Genomic DNA, 21263 nt, shown 5'->3' on the forward strand with positions numbered 1-21263 from the left:
GTAAATGTAGGCTCCTATTAGCCTATCAACTTTTGAAAATGGTACTTGCATCTAAGATACTTATTCTAAAGCTTATGTCTGTAAACTTTATACGTCACAAATTATTGAACATCTGCCAAAAAGGCAGAAGTAATTAGCCATCTTGCTGTGATTTATACCTTTTAATAGAAGTCATGCCACATAGAGCAGCTTCACTCACTTCTTCCACATGGTGCTACCGGAAATCAGCTTAGTCATTCTGAGCTAGTGCATCACTCTCCTTCTAGCCCTGAGTAAGAGGCAACACTAGTGCAGGCAAGGGAAAAAACTTGCATAACTTCTCATTCTGGGGACATGGAGTTTAAGTTACTAGACCCACTTCTGTTGTATCACTGTACAAGTGAGAGGCAGAGCATAGCTGTGCCACCTCATGAATAGCCAGGCAATGAAAAGACAACTCTGAGAGTCCATGTCTTTTGTGCTTCACCTTTTGCGCCTATGTAAAAGTAGTTTGCTAGTGGTTCATAAGGTAACTTCACCTTCCATACAAACAAAGCTGTGCAGCCCTGTACATTAGTGTTTGGAATCAATTCCCACTAATTTCTCATCCCATTTCATCCTTTTGCTACCACATGTGAAGCAAAATAAGCCTGCACAGATTGTGTCCTCCACATGAATTGGCCAAATGGGGAATCCACACAGGACAGTGTGGAAATGTCTTATGCCCCTTTACTTCCCTTAGGAGCCTCATAAGTCAAGTGATAATTTCACCTTTAGAAAATACTGCAGAATTAAACCCAAACCACCATCATAGAAAGATGAAAACAGAAGAAACACTAAACAAAGAGTTATGGCAACATTCAAAATAAAATGAGAAACAAGGTAATATGTCACATCTGGTTTTCTAGTCCTTAGAGTTTTTAAGTTAATTAAACAATATTTGTTATAAAACTTTGCCGTTGATAATTTGCTTTCTTTTCCAGTCAAAGGTAATATATTTTCCAAGGATAATTTAATGCATTCTCCAAATTATTTGGAGTCATGGAATTTAGGAAGAAATTACCTGAACACAGAGACCTGCTTTTCCATTTATTCCATCCCACATTACAAGCTAGAACCAACCACAACCAGCTGGGCTAACCCCCTAATGATCGAAAGTTACTGAGTTACTATGACAACAGCCAGATATATCTTTACAACAACCTCATACACAAGAGTTATTACTACAACAAACCAATATACAAGATATATCCCCTTCATTAGCATTCTTCTTTATCATACCTACAAAGCTATACATGCAAGCCCCATCAACACTGGTTAGACACCGGATATATTGTGGTAACTGCTTAATAGAGAAGTAGAAATTTTGAATTTCTTTTCCCCAAACAAGAATAACCAGTAATAGATACACACAAACACACATTCAGGCTGCGTCTACACTTGCCCCCTTCTTCGAAGGGGGATGATAAACAAGCTGATGAGAGATTACTCATGAAGTGCTGCGCTGAATATGCAGCACTTCATTCGACTAATTCTCTCCTGCAGCAACTTCCAAGTGTCAAACTTCGAAGTGCCAGCATGCCGGCACTTCGAAGTTTGACATTTTGAAGTTGCCACAGGGGAGAATTAGCCTAATGAAGTGCTGCATATGCATCGCAGCACTTCATGAGTAATCTCCCATCAGTTTGATTACCATTCCCCCTTCGAAGAAGCGGGCAAGTGTAGACATAGCCTCAGTCTTGATTCTTAGCTGGTGTAATACAGCGTAGTACTCTAGTACCAATGTAACTACACTGACAGAAAATTAAGATCTGACCCATGTGGCTGTTTCATGGTTATGCACTATAGAATCTATTTGACTTTATATCCTCTGTTCTTAAACTGCAATATTTGAAAAAAATCCTTTCTCTTCATTGTTCTCTTTTTAAAAGTGAGGTACAAATATTTGAAGCATAACATATAATGTTAATTCTGAGAATTATTGGTACAACAGAGATAAGCTGGAGGTTCACATACTTGTAACTGTCTTATAGTCCAATCTCACTCATATCAAGGTAGAGATACTCTCTAATGCCTCACTGGAAATTCCACTTTAGAGTTAGAGGCCTGCCCTGATGATCACCTTTTAAAAGCTTTGTTAAGAATAATTTTCTCCTCCATTAATAATTATTTATCCATTGATCAAACATTGCAAAGGAAGGATATAAATATTTTAGATGTCTTCATATGTTCTACTGCTGTCTACGACTTTAAAACACATTCTCCTCCAAAGCAAACAATACCAGGTTCTCTTCCACTGGACTGATATAGTTGCGGTTATAAAACAAAGTAGAGCCCTTAATATTAAATAACATGAGTTTTGCTGTCAATTACTAAGGAGTCTGTTCAACAGAGATTAGAATTTCCATATGAATGTGGGCTCAAATGACTAGGAACTCAAGAATCTTACTCACCTCCAGAACATATCTCTTTCCTCACATTTCAGAACTCCTCATCCTTTCTACTACATCCTGACTCTCATTCCCAGCCACTTGGTATGAATTTCAAACTTGCAGGGGGCTTGTACAAGGCCTGTTGATAAATCAGACCTCACTTGTAGACTACTTCCTTCACAATGGTATCTGAAGAGATGTCTATACCAACGAGTTTGACTCTACTGGTGCAAAAGTCTGCCTGCATGGTTATTTCTGGCTTCAGCTGAATATTGACAGATTCTCCTTGGTTTAAATGATCCTACAATTTGCCCACCAGAATCCACACAAAGAGATGTGTGACAATAATGCCACAACCCTTTTGTTATTTTCTGTGGGAAGAATCCCAGAACACAAACTTAGTGCTTCACTAAATGTCCTGATAAATCTCTCTGTCAGTCTTTGAAGCTACCCCTCCAATATTTTGTGATTTACATAGGAAAGGCTGTTTGGGTGAGCCTTTCTGACAAACAGAGCTTCTAAGCAGGAAGTTAATCAGAGTGCCAATTTAATAACTTGTAAAAAAAGACCCTTGCCTCCACTGTACATAAAATACCTATTTAATGTTGTTTTTCAGGGTTCGTTTAAACACATGGCAATACAAATGCTATAACAGAAAAAATTCTAGACATAAGGCTGGTGACTAGGCTTTACTTATATACAAATAATACAGGAGGAGAAATGTTAATTCTTTTTTCCAAACAAGAATCTTTTCCTTTTATTTTACTTTATTATTTACACAAGTGTGACTACAATTAGAGTTAACATTTAGCAGCAACTGCCATAGAGTGGTGACATTATCCATCTTGTTTATTAATTCCACAGTCACAATATATCCATTTCTCCACCACTTCTTTCATGCCACATAATAAATCAAGGATGTGCTATTATCCTAGGGTAGCTGCATGGAGTCTTGGTAGTTAAATAAGAATCATCCTGTACATGTTTGAGCATAAATCATGCTTCTGCTCACCCACAAAGCTCCACAGATAAAGTAATTTTGTGGTGCTGCATTACGCATTAACATCTCACAGTAGAATGTCAATCCTTCAATATATTAAATTAGCATTACTGTGCAAGGGGAAGTTAGGGACTAAGAGCTACAGATAGAGTGGAAAGAACCACACATTATGTATTTATTTCTATCTATCTATCTAGATGTGATAGATAGATATATAGATAGATAGGTAGATAATACACCCCCCCTTCAATACCACCCTCTTCCCCCAGAGCCAGACACATCCAGTCCCGTACTCTAACCCAGTTTCCCTCCCCTTGTCCAGAACCAGACAACCCCAGCTCCCCACTATAGCCCAATCCCCCATCCTTCCCTCAGAGCCAGGCATCCCCAGCCCCCACTCTAACTCAGTGCCCTCCCACTCTTCCAGAGCCAGAACCCTCCCAGTCCCTTCCCCACTCTATCTCAATGCTAGCAACTCTCAGACCCACAGACAGCACTCCTGGCACATGGCTCCAAGGAGGAGCCACATTTAATGGCTCAAAGAGCAGGCCACCCCAATATAGACCACTGGAGGAGAAATCAATGAGAATCACAGTTTACTATCTGGTTTGCTATCTGGTTTGCACAATTTACTATCTGGTTGAAATAAACAGCAACATGCTTTTCCTTGCTCAGATTAGATTGTGAAATCATAATCTAGCACATGATTTGCTAAGCACACTAACCAAGAAACTATACCATCAACATAACAAAATAATAACTCGGAAGAATTTTTGACTAGTTTGTAATGTATAAATTACAGATTAAAAATATACTGGAGCACCAGGATTCAAGCTATGGGGAAAGGTATAGAAATAACAAGCATTTGCTGCAGCCCTTACAAGGTAAGCAAAAATAAAATTTACCCTGATGACATTTGCAAGAAGAAATACACAATTTCCCCTTTCTTGTTCTTTAGAGGATAACCCATTCTCACAACAGTGAGATACAAGAATTATACATTAAAGGGAAACACAAAGAAGCAAATTACTGCAGCTCTCTGAATGAATTATAGGAAATGATTGATTCTGAATGCTGCTGATTGACAGAAAAACAGAGCACATGTTTCAACATCAATTACATTTTTAACGTGTTAAGAATTAAATTCTGTGCAGGGAATATACAAAGGCATGTTCTCCACTTCTCCCCTGACATGTAGGCTTATGCATCACCCAGATGTGCTGGGTCTCTCTAAATGAAAGCTGCTCTGAGCTATTTGCCAGAGATACCAATACTTTTGCTCCCTTGAAGGAAGTTCACAAATGCTGGTTGTCTGCAGGCAGCCAGAAAAAGGGGCCAGATACAGGGAACTATCACAGGGCTGGGCAGAGAGAATCCTTCTCTTCATTCTTAATTCAGTGGCAAGGAACAGTAAAAACACCCAGCCACTGCATATAGTCCACATGATCTCTTTGCCAGTGTCCCATAAAGTTCAAAGCCACAACAGCCCTGCCCCCAAACTCCTTTCTCATTAACTGAATAACTGTTGAGCAGTACAAAAGGCAAGAGGAAGCTGCCGTACAGTCTGGCAACCACAGTAGGAGCCCATTATAACTGTCTCTTCAGAGGTGTCTGTAGGTTTCCAGGTGGAATGGAAGCTCTTCATGAAACCTTGAATTGTTATGACCCTCAGTATTAGTGTGTTACATAGCCACAAGAAGGTAATTCTTTCATAAGTATCAGAGAGGTAGCCATGTTAGTCTGTATGTTCAAGAATAACAAGAAGTCCTGTGGCACCTTATAGACTAACAGATATTTTGGAGCATAAGCTTTCGTGGGGAAAGACCTGCTTCATCAGATGTATGAGTGGAGGGGGGTTCAGAGGGGTATTTAAAGAGTGGGGTCCCAATCAAAGGGAGGGCCAGAGCTGACAAGGTCGAGTCAGTCGAGATGGAAATGGCCCATTATCAGTAGTGCCATGGGACTTCTTGTAGTTCTTTGATAGTGACCCTGGAATTCACTCTGCTCAGTTTGATCTTCCCAGAAACATAGACATGCCGTAAGTGCTATTTTGAAATGCATTTTTGTGTGGAGCAGCATTATTTCTAAATAAATTATTCTGGAATATTTCTTCCAGAATAGCTTATTTTGAAATAAGGCTGCTGTGTAGACATACCCAAAGCAATTCATTCCCTCTTCCTTTATTCACATCAGGGGAAAGGAATGATGTAGCCTGATCACTTGTAATATTATTTTTTGAGGATACAACATGTACTTGTCACAAAAGACAGGTTTTTTTTTCTAGGAACCTGCAGTTATCTAAGAAGATGAAATTGGTGAAGCACACAGAAACCTTATTTAACATGGGCTTGCCTACACTACCTCCCTACTTCCAAGGGAGGATGCTAAGTAGGGTGTCGGGAGATTATTAATGAAGTGCTGCACTAAGCTAATTCTCCCCTGCAGCAAAACCAAAGTGTTAAATTTCGAAGTGCTGGCTCGCGTGTAGCCACAGCTCACCCACTGTTTGCCTGGGCAACTTCGAAGTCCCTGTACTCCTCAAAACTACACGCAAGCCGGCACTTTGAAGTCTAACACTTCAGAGTTGCCACGAGGTAGAATTAGCTTAATCAAGTGCTGCATATGCAGCGCAGCACTTCATTAATAATCTCCTGACACCCTACTTACCATTCTCTCTTCAAAGTGAGGAGGTAATGGAGACACAGCCACTGAGTATTATAAGTGAAATAATGGACAATCAATATGACTAAGATAACCACAATAAAAGGATTTCCTGAATTGTTCTTAAAATTGCATTGTATATATTTACAACTTATGGAGACCTAGAAACAAGGATAGAAGGAAAAGTAAGGGAAGCGCATCAGGACAGAAATCCCAGCTCAGTTTACACCATCTTGGGTACCCAATAAATCATATTTATAAGACATCTGCAGTGTACTGTATCTTTTATGGTAATTTGTTTGTCTCCTCAGAGTATGATTGCACAATTTATGATGTTTAGGCCTACAATATTTGAGGTGAATTCCAGCCTTTAGTATAACTATTCCCACAAGGCCTCATATTAAAACAACAGGCCCTGTCTCATAACAAAGTTAATAATCCAGTTATGTGTTCTCCTAATTCCTCATACACATTCCAAACTAATAAGCACACTTGTCTGTCTTACACGCCTATAAATCATTCTACTCCAATAATTATAAAGTCACTTATTTGAGACAGCTTTACAGGCCGGGGTCATTGGTCAGCAAGAGCCTTCACTGGGATAGGTGAAAGAAGAAATTGACTGCAAGTGGTTCTCACCTCTATCTTATCATCGTTGCACGGATGCCTCAACTGACTACAGTGATGATAAACTGGCAGAAAACTGGTGTAAACAAAATGAAGAATCAGCCCTGAGTTAACAATTTTGTTGAAGTTGTGCAAATTTGCTCTCCATCATATTATTGGATCTGCCAGACTAAGAGGAATAAAAACAGAAAAAAAGAAGATTTATTTTTCACTTAAGAGAAGAAGTACTCTGAATATACATAATGCTATTTCCCTGGATAAAAGAGGGTGCCATCTTTTCTTATAGATCAGTGACAACTTCTACATACACTAGTTATTTTTTCAGAGCACAGGGGAATTGTAGGAATGAATTTAAATTTGAATAAGGCTCATGAGCTTTGTTTAGCTCTCGCTATTCCACTTCTTAAGCTAGTTGATCACAAGAAATACACTGAGCTCTATGTCCTTCTGAAATGTCTTACTGTAGAGCGAATGAAACGCCAGTGAGTAATAAGCAATTTAGGAAGAAATAATAAAAATTTCCCAAACTCCCTTTGGAAATCTTGGAATTCCACAAACGAAGTAGGAGGAGCCAGCTATTAAAACTCAGACAAATAATCCCATTCAAGTTCAGCAGCTCATAGCCATACTCATATATTCACATTTGAATCATTTTACACAGGGATTCTGAGCAGTGGAAAAACAGGTAAGACCAATCTTATCTTCTGGATTAATGTAGACAAGTCCCTATTTTGCATCTAAAAATGCTGCTTGCATTCAGGGATGTCCAATTTCCAGCTTGCTTTGAATTCTGCTCTTTAGAGCTTCCTCATAAAACTGAGCATATCCATATCTAGGATTTTTAAATGGTTGTAATACCCTGGAAAACTCTGAAAATGTTGTGGTACATCTCCTGGTTTATTACATTGAAATGGTTTCCACATGATATTTGCTCAGACTACAAGTACCAGATCAGCACTTGATCAGAAAGTCTACCTATAGTCATTTCTGCTCATTCATTATTACCAATGCTAAATAACCTGTAATCCAAATTTTGCTCAGCATACCTGTTCACCCACCTTCAGATTTTTCTCTGAGTAATACATGTACAGCCTGTCTCCAATAGGATTATACTGATGTAAATGATGACAGAATTTGTACCTATAATTAGAACAAAGAACAAAAATCCATATACTGTTTGTGTGTTCCATGTTTACAAAGGGTAGTGGACTACCCTTAGATGCAGACTAAAAATATCTAATAGCAGTGCATTTGAGTCACAGGGCAATGACTAATTATATCCCACATACTGATTCCCAAGCACCTTCAAGCATTTCCTGCAAGCACTTCCTTTAGTTTTCACATTAAAAGTTCACTTATTCTCAAGAAGTACATTCCCTTCTCTCTTGGTCCCATCCATTTTTCTGCTTATTTTTGCTGGCACATTACAAATTCCTTTTTTAGATTCCTTGCTGTTTTTATTTGAATTGTATTTATTATAACAGTGGCAAAATAAAATTATTTGTACCCTAACAAGATACAAAACCTGAAAATTATTCCTGAAACGTATCTTTAGTTAAAACAGACTATAGAAACAAATAGCATTTTCAGTGAACCCAGCGTATGCACTCATCAACTATTGGAGCTGTAATTAGACTTTTGTTTCCAGTGTTTCCCCAAACAAGCAAGATCTACTGCCTGTCCTTGCCTCAAGCTGCTGATCAGAATTCAAATTGTTCCTTATCAGCCTCTCCAGACAGCATGAAATAAGTTTAGCACTAGAAATATCAGTCCTTTAAATTGAAACTCATTGTCTTATAACCATACATTACACAATAATTTTCTAATCATTCCTGTAGGATGTAGTATATATCAACTGCCTTTATAGAAGTAAAAATAATCTTACATATGTAATTAAGTTAAGTTATATTTTGAAAGACAGAATCTTCTTACTTCTCATATATGCAGAAGAAACATAGAAGCTAGTATATTAATAGCAGATGATAATATTCCAAACCCTGGGTTAATGGAAAATGAGTAATAAAAGCAGAGGTAGTACACTTGCTACCTTATTAAAAGGGATGAATGAGGATGGGTGGACATATATAAAGCTCTTCTTTAGTTAGCAATTTAATGGTCAAGATATTGAAGTTTCTTCTTATACTTCCTATGTCTAAATCCTAGCTCAATTGAGTGAGGGTGTGGATAGGACATGTACTCATAGAACACTGTGTGGGTACAAAATTTGCATCCATGTCCACATCCATATCCACAAATATAAGATGCAGATATCTGCATCCAGATATGGATACCTACAGATGTCAAGTGGATATTCATGGATTTGCCAGGCTCTGCTCATAAATGCCTAATCTTTAAGGTTTGAAAGGAATTAGTGTGGCCTGCACACTGCCGGTCATGGCACCTCACCCACCCCCTCCCGTTGCAGGCTCACAGACTCTGGTTGAGATATTGAAGTTCTCAAATCCTGACCTAAAGATGTCAAGATACAGAGAATCCACCATTTATTATAGGTCAAACGACAAGTTACTCAGGCTCCCAGCTGCATTGTTTCATTGGTCTCCTCATATATGTCAAAACACCTGAACAGATATTGATGTCTGCCCTACAATTGAATAAGAAGCCACCTACTCCGCCATCATTAAGATAAAGGAGCTACACGTCACCAATGTGTATTGCGACAAAGTCCCTTGTCAGCGTCTGTGGGTACCTGCGCTTCCTGGCAGATCTATGCTGCCTCAGAGACTCACAGAGGTCCCCCTTTTGCCCAGGCCCTTCCAAAGGCAGGAGTCTCCGCTTAGTGAGCCATCCTCATCATAGGCAGGACCAGTACAGGGAGAATAATACCAGTCCCCTTGCAGACCTGTGCCTGCTCCAGTAAAGTGATCCCTCAGGGGGAGGGTGGGGGGAGTCCAGACCCACCCTGTAACCTGGACTCTGGCCCAGGGTCCCTATGAGAACAAGAGGCAACCGGCAGGACCTTTACCCCTGCCCCAAAGTAGTAGCCTCACCCTGGGCCACTTCGCCCACGACTTCCCCGTGGTACCTTTTCGCTGTGCTCCTGCTCCTCTGGTGCACCTCCCAAAACCTACCCCCCTGCTACCAGATGGGGAGCCTTTTATAGGGAACACAGGACCTACCTGACCAATGAAGGTCTAGGCCTAGACAGGGAACAGAAATGCATTGGCCCACCACCCAGTATAGTGTCCTTATAGAAGACTCCGGAAGCTTCCAGGTAAGGGTCTGCCACCGGGTTTACCACAGTATAAAGCCCCTAATTTGAAATAGCTGAGGTCAGAGCACCAACCCTAGTTCTGTATGTTGGTGACTTTAACAGGCACAACACTAAATGCGGCTATGAAATAAATGAATTTGATACTAAAAACTTCATAGACTGGATGTCCATGGGAGTTCTGCAAATGCTCTTGGATCCCAAATAGGAAGCAACATTTCACTTTGCTCATTGGCAATGCAATTACAACTTGGATCTGCCTATTGTTTCAAAGATCAAAGCAGGCATATCATTCATGCATTGCACTATCTACTTCTCAGCTTCCCCAACAGCCAATACGGGCCCATGATCACCCATGTTGGCATCAAAATCCCAAATGAATCCCACAGGGGAACCTAACCAAAGCCAACTGGGACAAATATAAATGAGCCATCAGAAAGTGATTATCTGAATCCCAGCAACACCAGAATTCTATCACTGCTTTATTGGCCTCCTAACACTGCTTCTGCCAAGAAAGGTGTTTCCTGCGGCTCCCAGGAGAATACATGCTTTGATGGACAAAAGAGACACAGGACCTCCACCAGTAGTACAACCAGAGTTGACTGCGTGCATTGAAGAACAGAACGTCATACACGATAGTCAGTCTGCATAGGCCATACTACAGCATCCTGAAGCCACAAATGTGAAGGAATATTGGACCGCACAAGTCCCATTCAAATTTGTAGCCTCTAAATTGGTGGATAGTATAAAAGAACAATTTGACAAAAACACTACATGAGAGATCCATCATACTTTGGACAATAAATACCATCCCTCCACAATACCCCCTTCACCATCAGTGCAGATGATGTGAAGGAAGGTATGTCTACAATGTAGAAATGTAGGGTGACCAAAAGAGAGGCTATCACCCAAGAATATCTTCAGTAATAAGGTGCTGGGAGACTTCAATGGCTAGCAAAAATGTATTCTAAAACCTTGGAATGTGTACGCATTCCAAAAGCCTGAGGGAATTGATAGTCATCAACATATTCAAACTGGAAAAGCCAACACATAATTCAGAAAACTATAGAACAATATTACTCCTGTCAGAAATCTATACATTTCTAAGCTATGGTTTCATTATGGTTTCTATTTTGGGATACATCTGTATCCCGAAATAGAAATCCTGTGGCCAAACACCATGCTTGAAATATTTTGAGCATTGTTTTTTGTTCCCGCTACCCCTCATTGTGACAAACAGGCACTTGTTTCAAACTTTGGTGCCATGTGGCTGGCACCAAATTCGAAATAAGTTACCTCAAACTACATTACACAACTTGTGCAATGCAAAATTGCTTGAGTTATTTTGAGACAGAGCTACAATGTAATTCTAGCCCTAGAATTTATCATCCAGAAGAATCAATCATTTTGTTGAGTCAGTGATTCCCCAACCTCTGAAAAAACAGGGATTCCAGCCCAAACACAGCTGCTGCAAACAAGTTTTGGCCTTTGTAATGTACAAGGCTGGATCCCAAAGGAAATTTAAGACCAGTGAATACTTTCAGGGGAGTACATGTGTTACGCTTGTTCATCAAAATCAACAAGGAGTCCTGTGGAACCTTAAAGATTACCAAATTTCATGGGGAAGAACCTACTTCATCAGATGCAATACTGTACTGCACAGTGATTGGTTTCTTCAAGCACTTGGGTGTAGGCAAGTTAAGTTTTCTAGGCAGTAGGGATAAGAGATTGGGATGAATCTGCAATGACCCTATGAATTACCCTGGAAGCTGCTTTTTTTTAAATGCATCTCTGATTTCAGTTTGCTTTCTTATCTTCTGCTTCTTTGGCATAAAAATGAGTGCAGACTCTGAACCTGCATAATGTGCTAGCCAGTATACTACTTACTAGATTGAAGCTTTGTATTGGGAGATACCACAAGGGTCAGTTTGTTGAACTTTCTGTTTAACTGAGTTCTGGCTAACAGAGCTTTTCCTGTACTTCAGAGCACTTATGGAAGAACCATCTTACATGTACCTGTAAAGTTTCTTCCAGAAACCTTTCTAGTAGTCTACCTACAATGTCTTTCTCTGTTTCTTTTTCACCTAATACAAATGTGAATGTCACTATCCATACAACTATCTAATCTCTTTAAAATCCATTTAAGATCTTGGATTCAGAGATATCCCATAGCAATGAAGCAGTCCTGTAGCAGATTAAAGACTAACAAAATAATTTATGGGGGTGATGAATTTTCATGGGACAGACTCATTCTTCAGATCTGGAATGGGGGGTGGGGTGGGAGGTGGAGGAGGGGCAAGGGGGTCTGGCTGCCCGATGCTGTACACTCTTTGCTCACACTGCCTGAGAAGAGCAGAGCAGGCTGTATTTCAGATATTCCCCCCACAAACACTGCTGGCAAGTAATAGGACTGGGATGGGGAAGGGGCTGGGTGCTGTGCTGGGAACTTGGAAAGTGGGGGGCAGTTGCTGGGGGTTGTACTTAGCTTGGTAGCCCACAGGCGGCATAAACAGGTATGTCTCTGGAGCAGGGTTGCCAACCACAAAAATGTTATTTACAAACAAAAAGGGAAAAATTAAAGAACAGACAATTTTTTTAGATTTTGTGGGGGCCCCTAGGATCTGGGGTGAGCACAGAAATAATGGGTTCAGAATATGGGAGTGGGGTCCTCCAGATTGGGCCATAAGGCTAGGGTCTGAGATGGGGTCAGGGTAAAGACTTGTATGAAGGGCTTGGGGTGCAAAAGAAGGGGTCTCCAGGCTGCGGCCTTGGGATTTGGAGTGTGAGAGCAGGCTCAGCCTGGCCCACTGATGGATGGGGGGCAAAAGAGGCAAGTGCCCAGGACCCCAGGCAATTTAAAATGGCCTGGGACTCCCAGACACTTAAATTGCTCAGGCAGGTGTGGCAGGGGGAACCTCCCCGCTTTCTGGGGAGGTTAACCTACTGCTCCATTCTTTCTAACCATGCCTCCCATCAAAGTTCAGAGCCACAGCCCTCCACCCTTGAAGAAGAGCAGGGAAAAGGTGAGGTGATGGGAGAAATAGATTAGGGGTTGGGAGTTTGGCTGTTCCACTTTGTGCAGGAGTCAGTGGTTTAGCAGGGGAAAAATTATTTTTATATCGTAATCATTTTGGAGGTTTATAACTATCTGAAAACTGATCATTTTTTTAAATATCCTGTGTTACTTTACTAACTGATCCATGGTAAATTAAAAACCAGAAGAACTTTGCCATAGCTCCTGTTCATTTGCTTGACTTTTCAATTAGAGTTGGATTTCCAGATGAGTGATTTCCATCAAGTTTTAGCATTTGTTTGGGAAGGGGCATTAGAATCATTAGGCTGCAGCCCTACTCTTAATTTTTCCCTACCTGGAGAATGGGGGAGCTAGCTAAACCAGGACTGCAGAGATGCGGGGAAGGGTGGCCCACAGGTAGCAACTAGGAAACAAACAGGCACCGTAATTTATCTGTTGTAAATTCACTGACTCCGGTGAAATTTAATTGGGCAGGGTGGTTAAATTGGCCTAGTAGGTTTCATTCTCTTTTTATACTGCTGCAAAACTATCAAATGGTTTACATTGTTCCAGAATCCAGCCACAGGGCTCCTCCCCACTCCAAGCCTTCTGTCCAGATTCCTGATCCCTATCCCTGACATCTGCTCTTATGCACACACACCATGCCCTGATTTCCAGCAGCTCACTCACCTACCCCAGCCCCTCCCTCCTCCCTCCACATTCTCCCTGCCTTCTGCTCCGGCTCCTGCACCTCTCTCTCTCTCTCTCGCTCTCACTCTCTCTAACAGCCCTCACACTACCAGCCCACACTTTGGAAGAGAGCAAGATGAGGACAAGGCAGGCACTCCTATAGAGCAATAACCATTTAATTTTAGGTATATGTATTTTTAAATGTTTACCTGTTTTTGTCACAATAATGGACTATATGGTTTAAATGGGGGCTGTTAATGTAGTATTATATTGAATGTTTGTACTGCATGGTTTTAATGGATTGCCATTGAACTCACTTAACTCCAAGAAATTTTACTCATTGACCCATATTTCACATAGGGAAATATGGTCACCCTATAGCTCATCCTATTTTCCCTGTCATTAGAGAGCATATCAGACAACACCAGTCTTATCACTGACTCTTACAAAACACCACAGTTAACTCTTGCAATAAATAAAACTGTGAGATCTGAGGTCCAGCAGCCTATAACATCAACTGAGCTGACTGAAAACTAACAGAATATTCTACCAGAAAATATTTAATATTGTTCATATTTCATATTTTTCCAGCAAATTTTCCTTCTGAATATATTCTACATTTTTATTTTTTCAAAAAAATAATTGGAACATGATTTTGTAAACAGAAAATGTTGCAGATTGTTTTTGACAAATTTTATTTCAAAGCTTCAGGGGCTTTTCCCCTCACTTTTTGACTTTTTCCAATTGCTGAAAGTTAATCTGTTGGGACAGGAATGTCTCAGGTGAATATTAACACAACCAGAGAAAGTAACCCCTTTCCAATTTTTACAAGCAACACTTCCAACTTTTACAATTTTGTCCAGGAGGCAAGAATTAATATTTGAAAATGGAAAGCTTGCTTGTAATAGTGAAAAATGACACTTCCTCAGTTTTTTTCCCTCACTGTTTCTTACGTGCAAAGATAGGAAATCATTTAAAAATGCAGCAGGGTGGAGAAACAGGGAAATATTTTCACCAAGTATTGAAGTTATAAGAATTTTCCAAAAAGAATTTTAACAGGGAATTTCCACATTAAATATTTAATTCCGCTCCCCCCACCCCTAAAAAAAAAAACCCCTTGGTTTTCTAGCAAACAGCAATCATTAATAATGAGCTCTTCTTTTGCTTCCCCCATTTCAGGCCACAGAGATTAAGGCTGTTTCCACAGAAGGGAACCTGATGAAGAGTGTTGTGACTAACATACTAGAGCAAGAGAAGTGAGAATGATGTGATGGATATAATCGTTATTGTTTGTTGCTGTGTTTGTGGGAAATAGGCGATTTAACCTACTTTCCACCCTGATCCCATGGGCTGCACCTACACTACATTCCCCTTTTGAAAGAGGAACGAAATGAGCAAGATTTGAAATGCAAATAAGGCATGGATTTACACACATTTCATGCCTCATTTACATATTCTCACACAATCGTGGTTCTGAAAGAGACTGATTTTGAAACACAAACAGACATGTAGATGGGGTTCCTTTGAAAAGAAAACCCTTTTTCGAAAGAACGCTTCTTCCTATTTTGTTTCAGGAAGAAGGGTACTTTGTAAAATAGGGTTGGTTTTCAAAGGGATCTTGTCTTCATGGCTGTTTTCATTTCAAAAGTAGTTGCTTTTGGAAGTGCGATCGTGCGAGAATATGCAAATGAGGCATGAGATATGTAAACAAGCGCTTAATTCGCATTTCTGATATCGCATATTTGCATTCCTCTTTCGAAAGGGGAATGTAGTATAGATGCAGCCATAGTGTTCTGACATTATTTCTAAGGTTTATGATGTGTAGGCACCAACTGGGAAATAGAATTCAAATGTACAAAAAGCCACAATATTAAAACAACCAGACTACACACACAAGCACACATAGTAAGCAAACTACAGTATTACACAAAGAGTTGTAAATACAATGGAAAAGTACCTGTAAAAGTGGATTATATGCAACTTTAAAACCTTGCCAAACTACCATACCCCTTTCAGGAGTCTGATTTGTCTTGCATACATCACATTTCATCTCACAGAAAAACTACTTGCATACAAAATCAGACATGAAAATACAAAAGTGTCACAGTAAACTGTTACTGAAAAATTGCTTACTTTCTCGTTTTACCATATAATTCTAAAATAAATTGATTTGAATATAAATATTGTACTTACATTTCAGTGTAGACAGCAATATAAACAAGGCATTGTATGAAATTTTAGTTTATATTGACTTTGTTGGTGCTTTTTATGTAGCCTGCTGTAAAACTAGGTGCATATCTGGCTTACTGATTATACCCCACTGAAGACCTCTGCATATCCCCAAGGGTATATGCACCCTTAGTTGAGAATCTCTGCTTTATAATACCAGATTGAATCCAGACCTGACTTAGTAAATTTATAGTTTTAACGCTAGATAAAATCTTAAATCAGCTCGTATGAGACCCATGTGAAAAAAATAAACTATACTTTTAAATTAAGAAGGGCAAAACTGGACACTTAGGTCCAAGATGTGTAGTCATCTGGCTATAGTTTTTGAGGTTCTGAGCCTTGGACAGCACACACTGAAACTAAACGATAGTGTTCTCATGCACATATATGCAAATACATTTTAATTATTGTGTTATTGTATAACACATTCTTCCATCTAATGATTTATTCAGCAACCATTGTCAGTAGGATGCCACCAGGTGAGTGACTCTGTCTATTGGGAGACTTCATTGCTATGGATTATTGACTATGCATTGGATACCATATGCTGTTCAATATTTATTTAATGTGCTATTTTTAAGTGCAGGCAGATTTAATGGATGGATCTCTCCAACCTGACCAGAGTGAAGCAACATTCCAAACATGTGGTATGCAAAACAAAATAAAAGAATAGGAAGGAACCCTAAGAGGTCATCATGGCCTCACCCCTGCACTCACGGCAGAGCCAAGCATTACATGGACTATTCCAATGTTTAGCCACCTGAACACTTAGGAAGTTTTTCCTAATTTACAATCTAAACTGTCCTTGCTGCAGTTTAAGCTCATTCCTCTTTGTCTTATCATTAGAGCTTAAGGGGAATATTTTTTCTCCTTGTAACAATCTTTTAGATACTTTATATACATATGTATGTAATTGGAGATACACATCTCCTAGAACTGGAAGGGACCTTGGGAGGTCATCTAGTCCAGTCCCCTGCCCTGTTGGCAGGACCAAGTGCCATCCCTGGCATCTCTTTGCCCCAGTCCCTAAATGGCCTCCCTCGATGACTGAACTCACAACCCCGGGTTTAGCAGGCCAAAGCATACTTAAAAGCAGTTTTCATTTCCCCTCTCAGCCTTCTCTTTTCCAAAGTAAAAAAACCTAAGATTTCAATCTTCTCTCATAAGGCATGTTTTCTAGACCTTTAATCACTTTTGTTTCTTTTCTCCAGACCTTCTCCAGTCTGTCGACATCTTTCCAGAATTGTGGTGCCTAGAGCTGGACACAATACTCCAGTTGAGGCCTAATCAGTATAGAGTAGAGAGTAAGAATGAGTTCTTATATATGTCTTGCAAAACTCCTGTTAATATAGCCCAGAACAATGCTTTATTTATTTATTTGTGTTCGTTTGTTTATTTTGCAAAAGTGTGACCCTATTTGTGATCTACTATGACCCCTATATTTCTTTCCACAATAAAACTTCCTGTAGAGGAGCTTCCCATTTTGTATGCATGGAACTAATTGTGCCTTCCTCATGGAGACTTTGCATGTGTCCTTATTGAATTAAATCCTATTTTCCTCAGACCATTTCCACAGTTTGTCCATGTCATACTGAATTATAATCCTACCCTCTACAATACCCCTCCCAGTTTGCTATCATCCACACACTTTATAAGTATACTCTCTATGACATTGTTTAAGTCATGGACAAACCTATTGAGAAAAGTCTATCCTAAAAGTGATCTCTGTGTATCCCTATTTGTTATGACCTTTAAGCATGACTATGAACTACTGATAACTACCCTTTGGAAATGGCTACCTAGCCAATTATGCATCCACATTATAGTATTTCCCTACTTTATTAATTAGAAGGCCATGTCAGACCATATCAAATGCCTCACTAATGTCTAGATATACCCTATTTACTACTTTCCTCTTATATTCAAAGCTTTTTATCCTGTCAAAAAGTGATCCCTAAAATAAATTAAATAAAAAGATCATTAAAGAATGTTAAACATCTAAATTTAGATGGAAATTAAGAGCAAAGGTTGGCTGTGTCCCATTACCTTACTTGTATATGCTTACAGTCAGTTACAGTTACCAGTTATGGCATATATATAACATATAGCAATTATAGAAAGAAAGAGTGAGTTAAGGATAGAATGACAGCTTAGCTTGTGCTTTCCTTGCTATTGTGTTGGAAACAAAGCTATAGCTTGTTAACCCAGAAGTTACAGCAGAAAAAAAATGGTGACTATGGTAATCATGGATTTTGAATAGTAATCATAAAATTGGAATGGTGTATGTTGTACAAATGGGTGTTTAAGGAAATAGTCAAACAGAAAATATATTATAGAAATGCTCAGCCTTTTCTTCAGAAAACCTATAACTAAAGAAAGAAGAAATAAAGCATGTTTCCTGTTCACATTTATAGTTAGAAGTAGAACAAAGTGAACCAGCAGTTTATGGAACATTGTATCAGAAGAATTCTGGAAGCAATTCAAGTTGCTATGTAAAAATATTGTTTCAGTTTTTCTCTAAAGCACTCATTATTTATGCAGTATTTTACAACACATGATGTAGTAGAAATGTGTTAACGTTAACAACTTACGACTTCAGGTTCACTTGAATATGAATTATGTTATAGAAAATTACATATGATATAGATTAATCAAGCTAACCATGTACAACAGCTTGCATTTCCTCCAATGATTCCAAGAGTGTTCTTTCATTTTTTATTATATGAATCCTCTTTCAAAAATTCAGATAGTCACTTTTTAAAAAAAAAATTGACATCTTCAGCTCACTGCAGCACAATGATGAAAAACTGAAGGCCACATGTTATAAAGAAGATGTTCAAAACATGTCCTTTTCTATAACATCAATTTTTGATCAAGTAATTGCTATCTCATGCACTTAGATCAGGGTCTGTGATGTTTATTATTGCAACTGTACAGATATGACACAGAACTAGGGTTTATTGGTATAAATCTTCTGCAAATCAGTCATAACCACAGCAACATTGTGACCAAAAGTGCCCCTAAATGTGAATATGTCTCTGAGAAAAATCTATATCCCCAATAGTATTTTTATATATAGATTGAACTTCTCTTGTCTGGCACCTTTGAAACCTGACCAGTGTGCCAGATGAGAGAATTTGCCAGATAACGGAAGGTCAATATTTTCTAACACATTACCAACAGTTCCACTATTTAATGGGCTCGTAGAAGACATTTAGCAGTAAATTAGAGCTACATAACAGCACAGAACATTGAGAGCCAGGACTTGTAGCTGTAAACAAACTTTATGGAACGATGGGAAACTAGCCACACCCATGATAAGTGGTCAACCAGTTAAATAAAATTATGCCAGATTAAGGAGTTGGCTGGATGACAGAGTTCTGGATTAGATATGTTCAACCTGTATTGTGCCTAAAAAGCTTTTTTTATTTTCCACGTTTCAGATATGAAAAATTCCTAACATAAAAACTATATAGTATTTGTTATGGCTGTGTCAACACTAGCTCCCAACTTTGAAGGGAGTACGGTAAGTAGGGTGTTGGAAGATTATTAATGAACTGATGCGGTGCATATGCAGCACTTCATTAAGTTAATTCTCCCCCGCAGCAACCTCAAAGTGTTAAATTTTGAGGAGTAAAGGGCCTTTGAAGTACCCACAGGTTAGCTGTGGCTACATGCAAGCCAGCAGTTCAAAGTTTAAGACTTTGAAGTTGCCACAGGGGAGAATTATCTTAATGAAGTGCTGCATATGCACCGCAGCACTTCATTAATAATCTCCCAACACCCTACTTACCATGCTCCCTTCGAAGTTGGAAGCTAGTGTAGACACAGCTGATATGTCATATAACATCGTAGAATGTTGTGTTCATTGTGATGTTTATAAATGAGGCCAATATTTAAATCCTACAGTTCTGTGATAGCAGCTAGTGGTAACCTAATGCATTTACAAGGCCATTGTGAAATTTTACCTCAGAGCTTTTGTTATCCCTTGTCAAGTAAAAGTTGGTGTTTCAGTTGAAGCTATCTCATATTTTGGTAAAATTGCTTGAATCCTATTATTGCAATTGCACAAAGTACGGGCAACTGCTGCAGGATGGTGAATAGTAAAAATCTGCAATGAGATTTCTGTCAGAAATCCCAGTGTAGATGTTGATGAACTTGCTCTTTACCCTTTATATAATCTTTGTAGAACACACTTGGAAATAATTACAATGTCACTGCCATTTGTTCATTAAGGATTGGTCTGTGGAGAAGGAAACTCCCAGTTCTCTTGAATTTATGCTTGGAGATTCTGATGTGTCAGTCCAGGAAAAGAAAGAGACTTTGCAAGTACTGAAAAAACAGAACATGTCTGAAAGGATTGCTTTTATACTTACTTGTTTGTTTGTGTTTTTGTTGTTGCTTATTTGTTTGTTTCTTTGTTTATTTTCCCTTATTCTCTATTGACTTTAGCTCAAGAGATGATTAGCTTTAATGACTAGAAAAGTTAAGTTTGTTTATCAAGAGGGTTTTCCATGCTCTCTCAGTCCTTATTTTTTAGTAAGTAGCTCTCAACTCGCATCTCTCTTTCAACCTTAAGACCTGACTTACTTATTCCATAAAGATCAAAAGGGCTTCACAGTGTAAAAGTTGTGGCAGAATTTGAACCATGGTACTTTAAAGAACTAACGCTTATTCTCAGTGTATGTTCCAGCATCACTGCATTTCAATGATATCTCAGCTTTCAGGTGAAACCATTCCCAAGACAGAAGGGAAAGTGTAGTTTGCTCAGCAACACACAGAAAACCTGGTGCACTGAGTACCAGTAAAGTAATTGCAGCAAATATAGATTCTCACCTGCTTAAATGCTTCTAAAAATGGTGATTAAGTAGACGTATAACTCTCTTTCCTCTTAGTACTGACTGGAGGGGCTGTGTTGTTGGAAAACACTTTTCAGGTGGCAGAGAAAACAAAGCTCTTGAGGGGGGCTGATCTGGACCCTGAATTTCCTTTCCTTTGGGAAATCTGATGTTGGGTTTTTTTCTTCTTTTTTATTCTAACCTGGTTAAAAGCCAACATTTCAATATTTCTTACAAAACAAACAGTCAGTAAATAATATATGAATTGAAACCACTGAAACATTTTTAATATCTTTTTGATTCATCTGCCTTAGATTTGTTATAGTAAAATATTAAATAGCCAAGTAATATGATATTAAGCATACTGTAAATGTCAATATGAAATAATTTGGAAGTGTATGGTCAAAAGGAAATATTTCAACATTTTCCATACGAAATACTTTGACTGAAATCAACACAATCCATGGGAATATGTCAATGCTGACAACATTGTATTTTTCAGTGGAAAACTGTTCTGGAAAAATTAAATAAAATAAAAAATATAATTTAGCCCCTAATTTGACCA

This window comes from Carettochelys insculpta, chromosome 3, assembly GCF_033958435.1.
Source record: "Carettochelys insculpta isolate YL-2023 chromosome 3, ASM3395843v1, whole genome shotgun sequence".
Classification (NCBI taxonomy): Eukaryota; Metazoa; Chordata; order Testudines; family Carettochelyidae; genus Carettochelys; species Carettochelys insculpta.